General features: G+C 43.7%; 1 pseudogene; it reads left to right on the top strand.

Moving 5' to 3' along the window:
- Positions 1–577: 577 nt before the first annotated feature.
- On the top strand, positions 578–5,559 carry LOC149983499 (uncharacterized; annotated as a pseudogene).
- Positions 5,560–20,769: the final 15,210 nt, after the last annotated feature.

The raw sequence follows: 20,769 nt of genomic DNA, 5'->3' as shown, positions 1-20,769 counted from the left end.
AGCAATGTCATTTTATTTAACCTTTGACATGGAGTCATGCTGAGACCAGGCTCTTTTACAGATGAGCCCTGCATACACAAAGATACAAGTCAATATTTGCATCACTAGATGTAAAAATGAAATAATTGAAAACAAACACATTCTTCAGTAAAAAGGTCCTCAATAAGCCTGCGTTGCCGTAGAGGTGGTAATTCATAACATTTTAAAGCATGAAGGTTATTAGAAGTACGGTGCCAGAAACATTGGAGCAGTTTCACTGAACTCTGTGGATATCGAAAGGATCTCCATTGTTAGCCACCCCTGGGTCTGGTATCTCTTACCTCTAAGTTAACGATGACATAAGGTACAGCAGAAGTTTATGGAGGGCTTTCAGAGGGCCAGCCAACTTTCTGATACAGACTGCAGTGATGTGAACTACTGAGCAATTCTCCTGTAGTGTGGCTTCAATACAGTGGCAGCTGCATTCATATAGCCTATTTTGCCACAGTTTTTAACTTGCATGAATGTCACCTGAATTATTTGTTTTTTGCTATATAATGAAAGGCTTTTTTTCCCTTCCCCCTTCATTTTAGGATGATACGATGTTCAGCTTGGTCATGCAGTTCAGGCTGCCAGGAAACCACATGACTGAAGACCCTGTGTATAGAGTGGGAAAAACCTGTAGCTACACCCCCTGGACCTCCCGAGAGATTCTGTGCGACCGCAACTACATGGAGGCAAGTGAGCAGAGCATGCCCCAAATGGACATGTTTACAGTCGAGCTTGTCGTACTGCCTGTATAAATGATCTGTCTAGAGCTACAACTGTCCAGTGTTTCATTTCTTCTGCGACACAACGTAGAGGTCTTGTCTCTCTCTCTCTCTCTCTCAATTCCACTCGCCTCTTCAAAATGCACATAGGACAACTTTAGTGGTGAGGAATCTTGGCCTATTCTCAATGCATTTAAGGAGGCGAGTGGACAGATTGAGAACTGGCCCTTGATTTCCTATTGTATGGGAGGGAGAAAGGCCATTATTCCCTATGCATTTTCTTCTCTAGGTGTCTGTCAGAAGGACTCTTCCAGACATCCAAACCATCCCCGAACAGCCCACTGGGGGCCCGAAAGCAAGGAGCGCCAACTTCCGGAGAGGAGCTGAGGTAGCCAAATTTCAGTTTCTGTAATTTCACTACAACATGACAGGATGGCGCTAAACAAAATGTGCGTTTGTTGACAGTTTTGTTTAATTCATATTTCCATTTCCTGAGACAGGCTGTTGCTTCAGGATACAAAATGACAGCAGTCGTCTTTAGTCCTAGCAAGAAGGTAATGGATGAGTTCCAAAGAAAGGGCTATGCAATAGCCAACACTCTCACACGGCTGGTGTTAAGAAGCCCTCATAATGCAGAGGAGACATACCTCCAGAATGTAAGCTGACTTTCTCCACTTCCTCCATGAACTGGGTCATGTTCAGTAGAGCAAACATTTGGAAATGGTGGCCCTACCGGAACTCTGCAACATATTGTTAATACGGTTTGCCCTACTGAACACGGCCCTGGTGTGGTTGCTGGGGTTCCGATGCGGGTGCTCTCAACCTTCTTTGAGCAGAAGTGGCTGGTTACTCGAATAGATGCCACGGCTGTTTGTCCAACACCAGGTTGAGTGTGAAATAATTTAAGATCCTTAAAACCCAGTTCTTAATTGGCTCTAGACAAGACTTCCATTTGTGTTATGCAGTGTTCAGTTGGGAAAATGTTTTGGGGTGAACTTTTTCCAAATAATGGCACATTTGTTTTCAGTTGCAAAATGTTCTGTTATGATGTGCACTTGGCTTCTTGTTTCACTGCAGAGGCAGTGGCCTTTACTCCAGAAGTGATCACCTGGTACATGCCCAAGCACAGACCCACTTTTCGCCTCTGATGCCTTCACCATGTTGGAGATGTACATGGGAATTGACGCTAAGAGGCTGGACACTGAGGAAATGGCTGCAGAAACTACTCGGTTTTAGTCACAGAGGCTCATATTATTGTTGAATTTCCGGTGGGGGCAGTTGGCGGCTATTTCAAGATCAGCGTTGGATGAGTAAAATGTTCCTGTTTAATTTCTAAATCTAATTTGTAGAGCCTTTTTTACTGCAGCAGTTGTCAGTGCTTTGCAGTAACCCTTTGCCATCTCTCATGGGTAAACTCCTAGAAACGTTGTCTTGTAAAATGTTTCTTATTGAGCAATTCTGCTTAATCAGGCCAATATACAATGGATTGCAAAATTGTGTGAATGATGCATAAAATGACACTTAAACATACTCTGCCGCTTGTCTTTGCACTTTGTCCTTTAGCCGCTTGAAATTTGAGACCAAATATCCACACTAAAGTATTGTTTACCTGACTTTTTTTGGAGCCGGTAGCTTTGCCACTGTCAACTGAATGCAAGCAACACCCAGCTGCTGTTTACATATTGTGCAAGTGTTTACTTTAAGTGTCAGTTGCTTTGAAAATGCACACCACCAGAAATGCAAGTTGACAACCATATACCTACCAGCACTCAAGTCTGGTTAACAATACTTTCCTTTGGATATTTTGTCTTAAATTACAAGCGGCTAAAAGACAAGCGGTAGAATAATTGACCTGTTTTTGCACTCCAATTGTGTATTACAGCCTGACTGCATCACTCATCTCCCTTACAGAGCCATATTCAGGATGACCAGTACTTTGTCACTTACACCATTGAGCCCATGCTTGAGTTTCTGTGGATCGAGGAGGTCGCACACGAGGACACCAGCTACAAAGTCCTCTCCGATGGCCAGGCCTCAACAAGTTCGCAACTGTGAGTCTGGTTTAGTTAAATAGACCTTCAGGATGGAGGTGCCCTTCTCAGACCCGGTGGTCTTTAAGGAGGTGTGTTTCTGTTAAATGCAAAGCCACACACAGTGATTTGTACATGCCCTAATAAGTGGGCCACCAACAAAATATAAATAATGGCACAAATGTACTTTGTATCCCTCATTTACTCAAGTGTTTCCATTATTTTGGTAGTTGTATGCATTCACTTGCCAATAGTGCTTGATTTAGAGGAATGAGGGCAACATTACTTTAAGTACACTGCTCAAAAAAATAAAGGGAACACTTAAACAACACAATGTAACTCCAAGTCAATCACACTTCTGTGAAATCAAACTGTCCACTTAGGAAGCAACACTGATTGACAATAAATTCCACATGCTGTTGTGCAAATGGAATAGACAACAGGTGGAAATTATAGGCAATTAGCAAGACACCCCCCAATAAAGGAGTGGTTCTGCAGGTGGTGACTACAGACCACTTCTCAGTTTCAATGCTTCCTGGCTGATGTTTTGGTCACTTTTGAATGCTGGCGGTGCTTTCCCTCTAGTGGTAGCATGAGACGGAGTCTACAACCCACACAAGTGGCTCAGGTAGTGCAGCTCATCCAGGATGGCACATCAATGCAAGCTGTGGCAAGAAGGTTTGCTGTGTCTGTCAGCGCAGTGTCCAGATTATGGAGGCGCTACCAGGAGATAGGCCAGTACATCAGGAGACGTGGAGGAGGCCGTAGGAGGGCAACAACCCAGCAGCAGGACCTATACCTCCGCTTTTGTGCAAGGAGGAGCAGGAGGAGCTCTGCCAGAGCCCTGCAAAATGATCTCCAGCAGGCCACAAATGTGCATGTGTCTGCTCAAACGGTCAGAAAGACTCATGAAGGTGGTATGAGGGGCAGACGTCCACAGGTGGGGGTTGTGCTTATAGCCCAACACCGTGCAGGACGTTTGGCATTTGCCAGAGAACACCAAGGTTGGCAAATTCTCCACTGGCGCCCTGTGCTCTTCACAGATGAAAGCAGGTTCACACTGAGCACGTGACAATCTGGAGACGCCGTGGAGAACGTTCTGCTGCCTGCAACATCCTCCAGCATGACTGGTTTGGCGGTGGGTCAGTCATGGTGTGGGGTGGCATTTCCTTGGGGGGCCGCACAGCCCTCCATGTGCTCGCCAGAGGTAGCCTGACTGCCATTAGGTACCGAGATGAGATCCTCAGACCCCTTGTGAGACCATATGCTGGTGCGGTTGGCCCTGGGTTCCTCCTAATGCAAGACAATGCTAGACCTCATGTGGCTGGAGTGTCAGCTGTTCCTGCAAGAGGAAGGCATTGATGCTATGGACTGCCCCACCCGTTCCCCAGACCTGAATCCAATTGAGCACATCTGGGACATCATGTCTCGCTCCATGCACAACAGACTGTCCAGGAGTTGGCGGATGCTTTAGTCCAGGTCTGGGAGGAGATCCCTCAGGAGACCATCCGCCACCTCATCAGGAGCATTCCCAGGCATTGTAGGGAGGTCATACAGGCACGTGGAGGCCACACACACTACTGAGCCTCATTTTGACTTGTTTTAAGGACATGACATCAAAGTTGGATCAGCCTGTAGTGTGGTTTTCCACTTTAATTTTGAGTGACTCCAAATTCAGACCTCCATGGGTTGATAAATTTGATTTCCATTGATAATTTTTGTGTGATTTTGTTGTCAGCACATTCAACTGTGTAAAGAAAAAAGTATTTAATAAGAATATTTCATTCATTCAGATCTAGGATGTGTTATTTTAGTGTTCCCTTTATTTTTTGAGCAGTGTATATAGTTTTTTTTAATAGACCCCATATGTACTTAGTTGTCAGTTGATGTTGAATAAGGTTCTGTTACAACAATGCTATCAATTGACCAATGCTTTTAACTTCACTACAGAGAAGGGCGGAACAAGGTGTCACAACCTTCACTCTTCAGCTGATCTACGGCCTGGTCATCTTTCCAGAGCACGCTCCTCTCTCACTCTGCCATTGTGGACATTGTACTGCTGGACATTGGTATGTCTCTGGGCTACGCCAAACTACTGTTGAATGGTTTCCTCTCGTTAATGATTGCCCTGAAAGAAAATTGGCAGTGAAAGTCCAACTAGCCATACTGTAGGTTTTTCCTATGTGTTCTCTCTACAAAGAAAATGTTAAGCTTTAGAGTATTTGGACCCAGTTGTCCTGTTCCTGATTTGCCAGGATCGTGTTTATTCAGGCCCACCGTTGCAAAACAAGGGTTTCTTCTTGGACAAGTTCAAGTAGTACCTTCCTGTTTTTTGTGCTTAATAAACACAACCCTGTTTGTCCTTGTAGTGCCACCCTCAGTCACTGGCAACTGTGATCAGGAAAACTTCCACATCACTGTGGACTACAGGAACCAAGAGCCCTTTTTCGTGGTCTTGGTTGGTCTTGGTTGGCAAGCGGCTGTTTAACCATGAGCTTGCTCAACAGTATTTAACAGAGGGCGACGCAGACTTCACCATCACATTGCCTTTCTCTTCGCCGGACGCAGTGTTTGAGGTACGACGCTCTCCCAAAACATTTTAACCTAAATTGCTGCCGCTAGCCTCGCTTTCCTTACCTTGTATACATGCATACAATATTGGAATAATGAACTCTCCCATTGGTTCCCAGTTGGTTCACTCGTCCTCTGTCAGGAGCAGACTGGATGTGGCTCTGTTGAAGTCCTACACAACATGGCCTAATTTTATCTCAAGAATTTAAATTGGGTAACTATTGAAAGATGACTTATTTTTCCTACATTGTAATGGGCTACAATGACTTTGCAAATTACACTTCATTTTCAGTATCTGGATGCATGTTACACCAAGCAGTGTAGTGAAGCAACTTTATTGGTCAAAACCATTCATTTGGGGGATGGGGTTTGCAAAATGCTATCAAATCACGCAATTTGACCATTTTTATGAAATGGTCGTAAAAACCTAAATTTGGCCATGTGGACACAAGGCTCATCTGTCACGGGAGTAACTTTGCAGCTGTTTATTAAATCAGAGATGTCACAGCAGTTTAAAAAAACAGGCTGAAAATGTTTTGTATATCATAGGACAAGACACCACATTCACATGGCTGTGAACGAAATGGGCAGTTCAGCAACTATATTGTTGTGCAAAAACTGACCATCGTCTGTCAGCTCAAGTGGCTTTGTACTGGTGTGGACGTTTGTCTTCAGATTTCACAAATCCCTTTTTGCTAGTATCCGGCAGTTAAACAGTAAACGATAACCCTCCCAAAGATGCAAATAAAAAAAGTAGGCCTAAACTGTCAATGCATAGGTTACTTTGTATAGTAGAGCTGCGCCCATCACAGAAGTCCTCCACGTGTGATTCCGATGCCATGGGTGTAGAATTTATTTTGTGACCAATTTTTCTGACAGCGGAAGAATTGCTATGGCGCATTGCATGAAATTCTTAAAATGAAGTACTTATTTTGAAAAATATGATTGCCTTGTTGATGATACCGACTGTCTATTTGGCAACTTTGGTTAAACCACGGTCAATTGATCAATATTCAAGTCGCCTGTAGTCTGACCATTCTGGATCATTTAGAATTTTAAGAACCATTTAGAGGGACATCTCGCCTCATGTCAATGTAATTGAATATACATGTTTGACATCCGTCATTTAGCAAGCCATTGCAGTAGACCAAATGTAATATTGTTGATGGAAAATAAATGTGCATTCTTCAAGTAGGCAGCCCAATTTCTGTTCTTTAAAATAAAATAAATGTACTAAATCAGATTCATCCAGGTCTGATGGGCCAAAAGGTCAGAAATTAAAACCAACAAACCACTGTCGTAACGTGACCTTGAATTATCTGAGGACTGTTTAATTGTTAGCCGACTCTAAATGAATCATGTTAGGATTTGGGGTGCCGGAAGCGGTTTCACAGAGTTACTGTCTCCCGACTTAAACTCTAGATGGTAGAAATCTATTACATTGATAAAGTCAACTTATTAACCATTACATCGTACCCTCCTTGCAGCTGCAAAAACCCCAGCCTTATGATTCGGTACTATACAAATTTGTTTAATTTAATTACTAGCTAACTAAATAACACAGGCTAAACACACAGTCCCTAGCGGACTACACAATATGACGGATTTTTACAAGTTGTCTGTCCACCCCCCCGAACCAGCGCTAGCTTGGTGTGAAAGCATAAATGTATTTGTGGGATAACGCCGTGGAAAGGTAGGTGGTTGGGTCTTCTCTCTGATTGGCTACATGAGGTCACAATGTCATTGGTTGTTCGTGGCTCCAATGACTGGTCTTGAACAGAACTACAGGATGGATTTTCCTTTCATTTGTTCTGGAAGATGGGCTAATCAACCCTGTCACTGATTCCTCAGTGGGTGATGAGAGTAGCATGGTTTGGATATAGTAGCAGAATAGTCCCACTTAAGTTCGCTTTTCTAGGTACTTGTGAGTTTAGGAAAGTTCCAAACGTGTAGCTTGCGCCTCACGATTTTCTGGTCTAATGTTAACTCTGGCCGCCGGGGACGGTTCTGTCAGTCTGACCCGCTCTCTGATGTTCCTCGTGGCATGGCTACTTACTATGCACGTTTTCTAGGGGAGTTTCTCTAACACGTTCAAAAGTGAATACTGGAACAATATTTCTAACATAAGACTGGTTTTTACTAGAAAAGTGCTCACTCTACAGGTAGGAAGTCTCGAGCCTTTACATTGCATATGAAATATGTTTTTTCAAGGCATTCCTTTAGTTCATACTGGAGGGGGAGAAGGAACCCACTTCTGCTGTAAATTGATCTGATCCTCACAGGACAGTCATGACACCACCACAAGACTTCTTACACAAGGCGGTCGGGGTTTGCAGCATTTTCTTGTTCCTAACTTAGTCCCTCTCTCCACTGGCAGCTGTGAGAACCCTGAGGAACCATACCGTGTGGTCTTCTGATGCCAGGGTCCACTCCCCCCCCCCATCCCCCTCACTCACGTCAAACGCTTTGAGGGCTATATGTTTTCCTTCGCCGAGGATGCGGTTGAGCTGAGTGGCCAGGTAACAAAGTTCACCCAACAATCTTTATTGGTTAATTTTGTGAGTGGAAATCATCCCTTTAAAAAAAAAATCTGACACCATCATATCTTTGATTCCTAGGTCTTTGTCCATTGTGATGTGGTCATCTGTGATGCCAGTAGTCCCTCTGGCGGCCCCTGTAGTGGACAATGTGTGAATCAGGACAACCCGAAAAGAGGTATGTCTTGTTTTATGCTTTTCAGACCCTGGCAGACCATAACTGAACTAATAGGTTCTCTCTCAACATGTCAAAGACATCTTTGAGGAGCGTCATTTATATGTTTCTTCTGGATACATTCTTTGGGTGTAATGTCTTGTTCTAACATGTCAAATAAATTGTTCTATATAAAACAATCCTAACCGTTGGAGCTACCTTAATTGTATCTGATTTGCGTTTAACACCATGTCGTAGGCTTGTCATCTGACGTGTATCAATCAACCCTTTTGTAAGCATGGAACTCTTATCTCCCTCTGGTGGATGGTTCAGTGTTGCACACCAATTTCCCGTCTAGGACAAACAATGGGTGTCAAAACAAAAGCTTTCCAATGTCCAGTAGGATGAACTGACTCAATGTTATAGCAGATGGTGGTTTGCCAAAGTGAGCCCAGCAGGGTTGTGGTTGGTCATTTTCAACTGAAATTACAACTTTCCTTGATACCTCTCACTAGCTTGGTTTCCATCCAAATATGGACATTTTCTCTTAATGATATGCATGTCAATCTCAAATGGGAAGAGCTTGACTTCATCACTACCTGTTTGTGTAAGAAGTGTTGACGAGCTGTCTGTTTTTAAAACTACTAGCACACAGCTTGGACACCCATGCATTCCCCACAATCTCCAAGTCCGAACTACGGAAGGTACAGGGCCATGAATATTTTGCAATCTATTCCGCATTAGGATAAGATTTACACACCGTACGGAACAGCGGGGACTGACGAGACACACCCTTTTAAAAGTTGCGAGCTTGCACCGCGGGATGGCTTCATTGCTCCAGACCACCACATTATTTATATTTATATATATATAAAATATACACACGTATTTTAGTTATTACCACACATGAGATTCCGATATTGTAGCCTGTACATTGAATATATTCACCGATCATGTCCTCTTCCTTGGCAAATAAAGGTGCGGTTCAGGTATGACTGACATTCTTTGTCAGTCATATCAAACGATGCGGTGTCTGCATGTGTATTACAATTATACACCAACATTGTTTACTGCTCCTGGGATATCAATGATTACAATAGACTAAACATGATTTAATTTGTAATTCATATGCATAGGTCGTTTTTCCTGTATATATCTAACTCCATTAATCTGAGGACAGAGGATAGGATTCCAAACAGTGGAGAATGTGAAACGCTTTATTGAAAGTGCATTTTAATTGTAATATTATAAGAGTTCAATCTTGGCCCGGCAGGTGGGTAGAGCATTGGACTAGTAACCAGAAGAATCCCTGAGCCCCTGAACAAGGCAGTTCCTAGGCCGTCGTTCTTATCTGACATGCCTAGTTAAAAGGTAGGCAAATCTGTACTTCAATGCACATATGGTGCGTATTAGAAGATGAGGTGGGGGGAGAGAGCATATGATTCATGAATGACAGTGCTACCCTAATATTCTCTGTTCATCCCAATTGCGCTGTCGGGACTGGATTCCTCTCACATCAACATACCTGCAGAGGAGAGGGCATGATTAATCGTTTTTATTTTAACACTGTCACGGTCTTCCTCCTCTTCATCTGAAGAGGAGAGGCGAGAAGGATCAGAGGACCAAAATGCGGCGTGGTATGTGAATTTTAATCAAGAGAACACTGCAACACTATACAAAAACAATAAACCAATGACGACCGTGAAGCTACAAATGAGACCTGTGCTGACACAAGCCACTAACATAGACAATCACCCACAAACAAACAGTGCAACCCAGGCTACCTAAGTATGATTCTCAATCAGAGACAACTAATGACACCTGCCTCTGATTGAGAACCATACTAGGCCGAAACATAGAAATCCCCAAATCATAGAAAATCAAACACAGACTGCCCACCCAAATAAATACAAAACAAAGGAAATAAAGGTCAGAACGTGACAAACACGGTCAGTCATCTTAAATCAGGAGGTGAAATGCAAAACTGACCTTGGATCATTAACTCTGGGATTTCAATGTAAAGCATCTCTTTAATAATACTTCCTGTTGACTCAACCAAGTGACATCTCACCTATGATCAGGCCGTGCCCTCTGTCAGCCAGTTCAGATGCGGGAGGGGTTCAACAAAACAGCTGATATAACCTAGAGGATTTAGGGGGAGAGGGATGACGTGGACACCACACACAAGTGGCTACAGAGTACTTTAAGCTGAAAAACAGACCCGTGAGGAAAAACAATAGAAGATAATGCCAATAGGTGTCTGCGTCACATACAGTATCTAATTTCAAAGTGTACCTGAAACATTTAAATATAGAGGGCTGTGTTTCTCATCAAATCAAATGTATTTATATAGCCCTACGCACATCAGCTGATATCTCAAAGTGCTGTACAGAAACCCAGCCTAAAACCCCAAACAGCAAGCAATGCAGGTGTAGAAGCACGGTGGCTAGGAAAAACTCCCTAGAAAGGCCAAAACCTAGGAAGAAACCTAGAGAGGAACCAGGCTATGTGGGGTGGCCAGTCCTCTTCTGGCTGTGCCGGGTGGAGATTATAACAGAACATGGCCAAGATGTTCAAATGTTCATAAATGACCAGCATGGTCGAATAATAATAAGGCAGAACAGTTGAAACTGGAGCAGCAGCACGGCCAGGTGGACTGGGGACAGCAAGGAGTCATCATGTCAGGTAGTCCTGGGGCATGGTCCTAGGGCTCAGGTCCTCCGAGAGAAAGAAAGAGAGAAGGAGAGAATTAGAGAACGCACCCTTAGATTCACACAGGACACCGAATAGGACAGGAGAAGTACTCCAGATATAACAAACTGACCCTAGCCCCCCGACACATAAACTACTGCAGCATAAATACTGGAGGCTGAGACTTGGTTATTGCAAGACTAACCCATGGTTTGTCAGCAACAGATCGTCCAGTGGAAATGTTTGTGGTGTAAATCTGAAAATTAGCAGCTGACATCTTAAGGGTTTTTTAATTAATGCACGCAAGACATATTCCACGGCGAAAAAGAACACAACAGTTTAATTACCTCTGGTGATGGACACTTTTTGCCAGCAATAAAGCTTCCACGGCCTGGTCCTCACACAGTGAACATCTGGCAATATCTACATTTTCGACCCCCTTGGTCAGCTCGCTCTCAAAGTTAAGAAAACAATAACTGATAAGTCAATACAGCCCAGTGCTGCTAACCTGAGATGCCATCTTCGTACGTGTCCGCTTTGACTTCCTTTTGTGTCGGTAAAAAAGTGGCTTTCAGAACAATTTTTGATTTCGACAAAAAGACAAAACAATTTGACTGTGAATAACCACACCTTCATACAAACGTGCTACTGTATGCAGAATTCTTCACTAGTAACTGAAGACGCTGCCCTATCCTGCCAGCACGCCCACAAGCGAGCCACTCCAGAGCAGAATGATGACCCGTGGAAGATGGAAAGGAATGAGAGGGGAACAGCAATTTGTTGCAAGTTGGGCTAATAGCTGAACAATAGACTATTCAACCTTTACTAAAGAATTGTCTGATAGCCGAGCTAGATGTGAACCCCTCCCCCCTCACAGACCAGATTTTCCACAACGAACAATGTAATGACTGTTCAAATAAGTTACCTTACACATTATGTTGGCTGACAATTTGTTAGCTATGCTGTCCTTATGAACCACATAGCATGTCATTACACAGCAAGTGTGTACTGGTATGTTAGTAGTTGTACATCAAACTTGCCAGTAGATTAACTATAGACTTGATTCAAGCATTTCGCTACACTCGCATTAACATCTGCTAACCATGTGTATGTGACAAATAAAATTTGATTTGATTGTTCTCGTCATTCTTAGTTTAACTACATGGTATAGTCGTTGTGCTTTCATAAATTCATTCTGGCTAGCTACAGGCTGGACAATAGGAGTCAAAATTCACCCAAGGCTCAAAAACAGCTTAATAAGAACGTTGACTAAGCTGGAACACTAGCGTGAGCCCATAGCAAATGAATGGAATCGAACGTTCGCAGAGATAGTTTTGACTGGAGTGATGCTTAGGATTCCATTAAAAATCTATCCCGTTTTATTTTACCACTACAATCTGTTCGCAGGACGAAACTGAAGGAAATAAACTAGTGTAGAAAGTGAACATCCGCACCTCGATGGTGTCAACTGTGCTTATGTCTGCGTAATGAAAAAGTATGGGGAAAAATACCTTTCTCTGGCCTAGCGATCGATGACAAACGAGCTCGCTGCCCAGATATACATAATTACAAAGAAAAGATTCTCCAGATTTTTAAATGGTGCCTGTGTAACAGTTTTACTTCCGTCCCGAACCAGGGACCCTCTTTACACATAGACAACAGCCACCTTGGAATCATCGTTACCCATCGCTCCCTTGCAGAGCAAGGGGAACAACTACTTCAAAGTCTCCCATAGAGCTCAATTTTTATGGAATTGAGAGCGACGCAGACTCGGTCTCAACCCTTAAGTCTTTATTGAACACTCTTCTCATCAGTAGGTCCTATGATTGATTGTAGTCTGGCCCAGGAGTGTGGAGGTGAACGGCACTGGAGCAACGAACCACCCTTGCTGTCTCTGCCCGGCCAGTTCCCCTCTCTCCACTGGGATTCTCTGCCTCTAACCCTATTACAGGCGCTTAGTCACTGGCTTACTGGTGCTCTTCCATGCCATCCCTGGGAGGGGTGCGTCACTTGAGTGGGTTGAGTCACTGACGGGAACTTCCTGTCTGGGTTGGCACCCCCCCTTGGGTTGTGCCTTGGCGGAGATCTTTGTGGACTATACTCGGCCTTGTCTCAGGATGGTAAGTTTTTGGTTGAAGATGACCCCTCTAGTGGTGTGGGGGTTGTGCTTTGGCAAAGTGGGTGGGGTTATATCCTGCCTGTTTGGCCCTGTCCGGTGGTATTGTGGTGTCTCCAGACCCTTCCTGTCTCAGCATCCAGTATTTATGCTGCAATAATTTGTCGGGGTGCTAGGGTCAGTCTGTTAACCTCTCAGTGATCGTTCGGAACGCTTGCGTTCCACCTCGCCAACTGCCAGTGAAATTGCAGGGTGCCAAATTCACAACCACAAATCTCATAATTAAAATTCCTCAACCATACAAGTATTTTACACCATTTTAAAGATACACTTCTCGTTAATCCAACCAGTGTCCGATTTCAAAAAGGCTTTTTGGCAAAAGCAGAACAGAACATTATGTTAAGTCAGCAACTAGTCACAGAAAGCATTCAGCCATTTTCCAACCAAAGAGTTGTCACAAAAAGCAGAAATATAGATCAAATGAATCACTAACCTTTGACGATCTTCATCAGATGACACTCCCAGGACTCAATATTACACAATACATGTATGTTTTGTTCGATCAAGTTCATATTGATGTCCAAAAACCTCAGTATACATTGGCGCCATGTTCAGAAATGCCTCCAAAACATCCAGAGAAATTGAGCCACATCAAATAACAGAAATACTCATCAACTTTGATGAAAGATACAGGTTTAACATATAATTAAAGATTAATTTGTTCTTAATGCAACTGCTGTGTCAAATTTCAAAAACGCTTTACGGCAAAAGCACAATATTCAATAATCTGAGAACAGCGTTCAGCCACAAAAGCACGCCAAGTTGTGGAGTCAACAAAAGTCATAAATAGCATTGTAAATCTTCACTTATCTTCATTTTTCCGCTGTCCTGGTAATTCCCACAAGAGTGCGAATGGAATCATATTGCAAATCTACAAAACATCACGAATCACGACGTGGCCTTATCTCCTAAACAGAAAAGACTTTGAAGACGGAACTTGGTGAGCATAGGTTTGACATAATGGGCAGTTGGCCCCGAACAAGATGGCATCTAGGCCTCAACGGTTTTTGAGTTATGGCCATTTTTCTGGGATTAAAGGTCCAAAATGAAAATAGAGCAATAATTTTTCCGCTTCACGTCAAAGTAATGGAACCTACGGTGTCAATAAAAAAAGAACCAGTCATGTATCTATTGTCTTTTAAGAGAAATCGTACCATGTCAAATTGGTGATGTTCAAAAATAGTATTATTATTTTTTAAACCGTTAGATCCAGTTGCAGCGTGTTCATACGAATCTTTTTAAAGTGTGCTTCGGAGCTCTGCGAGAATTCTGTGATTTTCTGAAATAACACACACTCACTAAACCCTCCGTAAATAAGTCAGTTCTTAACGTGAAGACTTAAAACTCAATTCTATAATTGCCTTTGTGATAAATAGTGCATTCAACCCAGTGTACATCGGTCAGTTCTTAACGTAAACACTTAAAACTCAGGATTCTGTAAAGGCATACCCCGATCAGGATATGAGTTGACTTATAGCTTCCTGTGCCAACCGGCAGTCTTATATGGTGTCATAGTGGCTGTTTCGAAAGGTTAAAAAGGTCAGATCTTTTCAGAACTTCATATGTGTGATTAGGCAACCCTCATGAACTGTAAATCAGTCATTTCTCCCATAAAATTTCAAAGAAAAACTAAATCACACACACAGCTCGGAAGGAGGGACATATTGGGGTGCGTAGAGACAGACAGTGCCTGCAATAGTTACCTTTGTTTGAGCTAAAAAAGAACTGTCAGACCTAGAGTTCTGAAACTTTAGAAACCTGTTCTAGACTTCAGGTCGATAGTGCGTTGTGAGTTACTTGGCTCTAGACGGTTCTCGGACCGAGAAACAGCCTCGTACATTTGCAATGACTTCAAAGCATTTTGACCATAACGAAAATGACAACATTTAGAAAAGTCTCAGACCCAATACTAGGTGCATTGAAACCGGCTCGGCCCATAGAGACGGACGCCAACGTTTCTGTCCGATAGCTCATTCAAGGACCCCGTAGTAAGGCATGGAAAAAAAGTGGATTTTCAGCACCAATTAAGGTCTTGCTCGGGCACCAAATGACCTATCGAGCCGAAACTTGGGATTCGGGGTCGCTTCACATAGGCCTACACAATGTCATAACTGGACCCATAGCTAGAACGTAACTACGTGTGTTACGTTTTTATTATGGTTTGAACAGAAGGCTTTGTGAATTATGGATGACATCTAATTGACTGATGGACACTGACTTGCTAGTTGACTTTTGTACATTTGCAATATGTTTAAACGGAGAAGGACCATCACCAAAATGGCATTCTGAAATCAACATTAAAAATGGCATCACCATAGTCTCCAGACTGTGCCGAGTTCAACGAGACGCCCCGCTTGACCGTAGCTTGCTCTGAGTGCAGCGACCTTGAAAAAAGTAGGCCCAAAATGAAGCCTGGCCCTAAATGTCATTTGCTTTTGGGTGACATTGAGAGAACTGTTACGGTGAGAAGCACAATTCGACCTCAGGTACGTTCCCGAGGTCCTCCCGATCTGTGCAAGCCTAACCTTGACCGTGTGGCATTCACCCTTAACAGGTAAAAGGTGTTTACATCAAACAGTTTGCATTGACTTCTCTCCCCATAGGAATACATAGCCTGCACCCCTAAATTCAACCTGAAGCCTATGTGGGTTATGAATGCCGTATGAACCTGTCTTCGATGACAATCCATCAGGCCACTATGAGGTCTACCTGTGAGAATGAGAATCTACCTGTGTTGATTCTAAGCTTCCTGGAGCAACCGGAAGTGATTAAATTCACCCTAAAAGTGTTTTGATAAACACAACCTGCAATGATGAAAATCACTGCATTCAACCCTGTATAGATCAGTCAATTCTTAACAGAAAGACTTTAAACTCAGGATTCTGTAAGAGCCTACTTCAATCAAGACGTGTTTACTTATAGGTGCATTGCGACTGCATCGGCCCATATAGATGGACCCCAACATTTCTGTCCGATAGCTCATTCAAGGACCCCGTAGCAAGGCATGGAGAAAAGTGGATTTTCCGCAACAATTAGGGTCTTGCTCGGGCACCAAATGACCTATCGAGCCAAAACTTGGGATTCACATAGGCCTAAACATAATGTCATAACTTTTTTATTTATTTATTTTACCTTTATTTAACCAGGTAGGCAAGTTGAGAACAAGTTCTCATTTACAATTGCGACCTGGCCAAGATAAAGCAAAGCAGTTCGACAGATACAACAACACAGAGTTACACATGGAGTAAAACAAACATACAGTCAATAATAAAGTATAAACAAGCCTATATACAATGTGAGCAAATGAGGTGAGAAGGGAGGTAAAGGCAAAAAAGGCCTTGGTGGCAAGGTAAATACAATATAGCAAGTAAAACACTGGAATGGTAGTTTTGCAATGGAAGAATGTGCAAAGTAGAAATAAAAATAATGGGGTGCAAAGGAGCAAAATAAATAAATAAATTAAATACAGTTGGGAAAGAGGTAGTTGATAGGGCTAAATTATATGTGGGCTATGTACAGGTGCAGTAATCTGTGAGCTGCTCTGACAGTTGGTGCTTAAAGCTAGTGAGGGAGATAAGTGTTTCCAGTTTCAGAGATTTTTGTAGTTCGTTCCAGTCATTGGCAGCAGAGAACTGGAAAGAGAGACGGCCAAAGAAAGAATTGGTTTTGGGGGTGACTAGAGAGATATACCTGCTGGAGCGTGTGCTACAGGTGGGAGATGCTATGGTGACCAGCGAGCTGAGATAAGGGGGGACTTTACCTAGCAGGGTCTTGTAGATGACATGGAGCCAGTGGGTTTGGCGACGAGTATGAAGCGAGGGCCAGCCAACGAGAGCGTACAGGTCGCAATGGTGGGTAGTATATGGGGCTTTGGTGACAAAACGGATTGCACTGTGATAGACTACATCCAGTTTGTTGAGTAGGGTATTGGAGGCTATTTTGTAAATTACATCGCCAAAGTCGAGGATTGGTAGGATGGTCAGTTTTACAAGGGTATGTTTGGCAGCATGAGTGAAGGATGCTTTGTTGCGAAATAGGAAGCCAATTCTAGATTTAACTTTGGATTGGAGATGTTTGATATGGGTCTGGAAGGAGAGTTTACAGTCTAACCAGACACCTAAGTATTTGTAGTTGTCCACGTATTCTAAGTCAGAGCCGTCCAGAGTAGTGATGTTGGACAGGCGGGTAGGTGCAGGTAGTGATCGGTTGAAGAGCATGCATTTAGTTTTACTTGTATTTAAGAGCAGTTGGAGGCCACGGAAGGAGAGTTGTATGGCATTGAAGCTTGCCTGGAGGGTTGTTAACACAGTGTCCAAAGAAGGGCCGGAAGTATACAGAATGGTGTCGTCTGCGTAGAGGAGGATCAGAGACTCACCAGCAGCAAGAGCGACCTCATTGATGTATACAGAGAAGAGAGTCGGTCCAAGAATTGAACCCTGTGGCACCCCCATAGAGACTGCCAGAGGTCCGGACAACAGACCCTCAGATTTGACACACTGAACTCTATCAGAGAAGTAGTTGGTGAACCAGGCGAGGCAATCATTTGAGAAACCAAGGCTGTTGAGTCTGCCGATGAGGATGTGGTGATTGACAGAGTCGAAAGCCTTGGCCAGATCAATGAATACGGCTGCACAGTAATGTTTCTTATCGATGGCGGTTAAGATATCGTTTAGGACCTTGAGCGTGGCTGAGGTGCACCCATGACCAGCTCTGAAACCAGATTGCATAGCAGAGAAGGTATGGTGAGATTCAAAATGGTCGGTAATCTGTTTGTTGACTTGGCTTTCGAAGACCTTAGAAAGGCATGGTAGGATAGATATAGGTCTGTAGCAGTTTGGGTCAAGAGTGTCCCCCCCTTTGAAGAGGGGGATGACCGCAGCTGCTTTCCAATCTTTGGGAATCTCAGACGACACGAAAGAGAGGTTGAACAGGCTAGTAATAGGGGTGGCAACAATTTCGGCAGATAATTTTAGAAAGAAAGGGTCCAGATTGTCTAGCCCGGCTGATTTGTAGGGGTCCAGATTTTGCAGCTCTTTCAGAACATCAGCTGAATGGATTTGGGAGAAGGAGAAATGGGGAAGGCTTGGGCGAGTTGCTGTTGGGGGTGCAGTGCTGTTGACAGGGGTAGGAGTAGCCAGGTGGAAAGCATGGCCAGCAGTAGAAAAATGCTTATTGAAATTTTCAATTATGGTGGATTTATCAGTGGTGACAGTGTTTCCTATCTTCAGTGCAGTGGGCAGCTGGGAGGAGGTGTTCTTATTCTCCATGGACTTTACAGTGTCCCAGAACTTTTTTGAGTTAGTGTTGCAAGAAGCAAATTTCTGCTTGAAAAAGCTAGCCTTGGCTTTTCTAACTGCCTGTGTATAATGGTTTCTAGCTTCTCTGAACAGCTGCATATCACGGGGGCTGTTCGATGCTAATGCAGAACGCCATAGGACGTTTTTGTGTTGATTAAGGGCAGTCAGGTCTGGGGAGAACCAAGGGCTATATCTGTTCCTGGTTCTAAATTTCTTGAATGGGGCATGTTTATTTAAGATGGTTAGGAAGGCATTTTAAAAAAATATCCAGGCATCCTCTACTGACGGGATGAGGTCAATATCCTTCCAGGATACCCCGGCCAGGTCGATTAGAAAGGCCTGCTCGCTGAAGTGTTTCAGGGAGCGTTTTACAGTGATGAGAGGAGGTCGTTTGACCGCTGACCCATTACGGATGCAGGCAATGAGGCAGTGATCGCTGAGATCTTGGTTGAAGACAGCAGAGGTGTATTTAGAGGGGAAGTTGGTTAGGATGATATCTATGAGGGTGCCCGTGTTTAAGGCTTTGGGGAGGTACCTGGTAGGTTCATTGATAATTTGTGTGAGATTGAGGGCATCAAGTTTAGATTGTAGGATGGCTGGGGTGTTAAGCATGTTCCAGTTTAGGTCGCCTAGCAGCACGAGCTCTGAAGATAGATGGGGGGCAATCAGTTCACATATGGTGTCCAGAGCACAGCTGGGGGCAGAGGGTGGTCTATAGCAGGCGGCAACGGTGAGAGACTTGTTTTTAGAAAGGTGGATTTTTAAAAGTAGAAGTTCAAATTGTTTGGGTACAGACCTGGATAGTAGGACAGAACTCTGCAGGCTATCTTTGCAGTAGATTGCAACACCGCCCCCTTTGGCAGTTCTATCTTGTCTGAAAATGTTGTAGTTTGGAATTAAAATGTCTGAATTTTTGGTGGTCTTCCTAAGCCAGGATTCAGACACAGCTAGAACATCCGGGTTGGCAGAGTGTGCTAAAGCAGTGAATAGAACAAACTTAGGGAGGAGGCTTCTAATGTTAACATGCATGAAACCAAGGCTATTACGGTTACAGAAGTCGTCAAAAGAGAGCGCCTGGGGAATAGGAGTGGAGCTAGGCACTGCAGGGCCTGGATTCACCTCTACATCGCCAGAGGAACATAGGAGGAGTAGAATAAGGGTGCGACTAAAAGCAATAAGAATTGGTTGTCTAGAACGTCTGGAACAGAGAGTAAAAGGAGGTTTCTGGGGGCGATAAAATAGCATCAAGGTATAATGTACAGACAAAGGTAAGGTAGGATGTGAATACAGTGGAGGTAAACCTAGGTATTGAGTGATGAAGAGAGAGATATTGTCTCTAGAAACATCATTGAAACCAGGAGATGTCATTGCATATGTGGGTGGTGGAACTAATAGGTTGGATAAGGTATAGTGAGCAGGACTAGAGGCTCTACAGTGAAATAAGCCAATAAACACTAACCAGAACAGCAATGGACAAGACATATTGACATTAAGGAGAGGCATGCTTAGTCGAGTGATCAAAAGGGTCCAGTGAGTGGAGAGGTTGGTTTAGGGTCACGGCGATTTAGACAGCTAGCCAAGCCAACCGGTAGCAAGCTAGCATAGGATGGAGTCTGTTGTTAGCCACCTCTTGCGTTCGGTCAGTAGATTAGTGGGGTTCCGTGTGGTAGAGGGGATTAATCCAAATCACACAACAACAACAAAAATAAGAACAATAGATATAGTTATAGAGGCCCGAGAAGAAAACATAATAATTCAAATAAATAAATTGTCCGATTGTCTATTCAGATAGCAGCCGGAAAGACAGCTAACGGTTAGCGGGCCGCAGATGGGCGTTCCGGTAACGTCGCGACAGAGGAGCCAGCCGGATCTCCTTCAGGTAGATAACGTCGGCAGTCCGGTTGTGAAGGCCCGGTGGGGCTCCGCGTAGGCAGTGAAACGGGTCCGGATAGGTGACTGCAGCCCAGGAGTGAATGATGGAACTCAGGCGTGATTGACGGAGCTGGCTAGCACCGGAACAATCGATGTTTGCTCCGGAATCGACGAAAGCCGACTGTCACACGGATAGCAGCTAGCTAGCTGTGAGATCCGGGTATGAATGTCCAGAGAGCAGTTGAAATCCAGGGACATGGAGAGAAAAATTGGTCCGGTATGTTCCGTTCCGAGCCGCGCTGCGCCGTACAAAACTGCCGATAGATTTTCGATAGATTTTCGAGCTAAAGGACAGCCGATGACCACAAACCGTGGTTAGCTTCTGATTAGCTTCTGGGCTAGCTCCTGGCTAGCTTCTGGCTAGTTTCTGGCCAGCCTCCTGGAGTTTCTGGCTAGCTTCCTGAAGGATTGCAGATCTGAGGTAAATAATACTTTTTTATAAATATAAATTGGTGAGGCTGGTTGCAGGAGAGTGTTTAGAAGATGAGTTGATGGAAAATAAAAATAAAATGTATGTGAAAAAAGTTGTAAATATATATATATATATATATATATACAGGACACGACAAGACGAGGACAAAAGACGTCTGAACTGCTATGCGATCTTGGATCAACTTGATCCGCAGCTAGAA

Source organism: Oncorhynchus mykiss, chromosome 5 (assembly GCF_057628025.1).
Source record: "Oncorhynchus mykiss isolate SJ-2025 chromosome 5, ASM5762802v1, whole genome shotgun sequence".
In the NCBI taxonomy this organism is placed as follows: Eukaryota; Metazoa; Chordata; class Actinopteri; order Salmoniformes; family Salmonidae; genus Oncorhynchus; species Oncorhynchus mykiss.
The sequence above is the reverse complement of the archived record's forward strand: the minus strand, read 5'-3'. Positions and strand labels throughout refer to the sequence as shown.